This window comes from Limulus polyphemus, unplaced genomic scaffold, assembly GCF_000517525.1.
Source record: "Limulus polyphemus unplaced genomic scaffold, Limulus_polyphemus-2.1.2 Scaffold6358, whole genome shotgun sequence".
In the NCBI taxonomy this organism is placed as follows: Eukaryota; Metazoa; Arthropoda; class Merostomata; order Xiphosura; family Limulidae; genus Limulus; species Limulus polyphemus.
The window spans coordinates 15,896-16,192 of NW_013671968.1; positions in this window are offsets into that span (position 1 = coordinate 15,896).

A 297-nucleotide genomic window follows, 5' to 3' on the forward strand; every position below is an offset into this window, starting at 1 on the left:
TTAAAACTGTACTGAAGGATGTGATAATTCTACAGTATATAAGGTAATACGTTAGTCTCTCAAGTACTCACACAGTGTTCCTTGATTAAAACTGTACTGAAGGATGTGACAATTCTACAGTATATAAGGTAATACGTTAGTCTCTCAAGTACTCACACAGTGTTCCTTTATTAAAACTGTACTGAAGGATGTGATAATTCTACAGTATATAAGGTAATACGTTAGTCTCTCAAGTACTCACGCAGTGTTCCTTTATTAAAACTGTACTGAAGGATGTGATAATTCTACAGTATATAA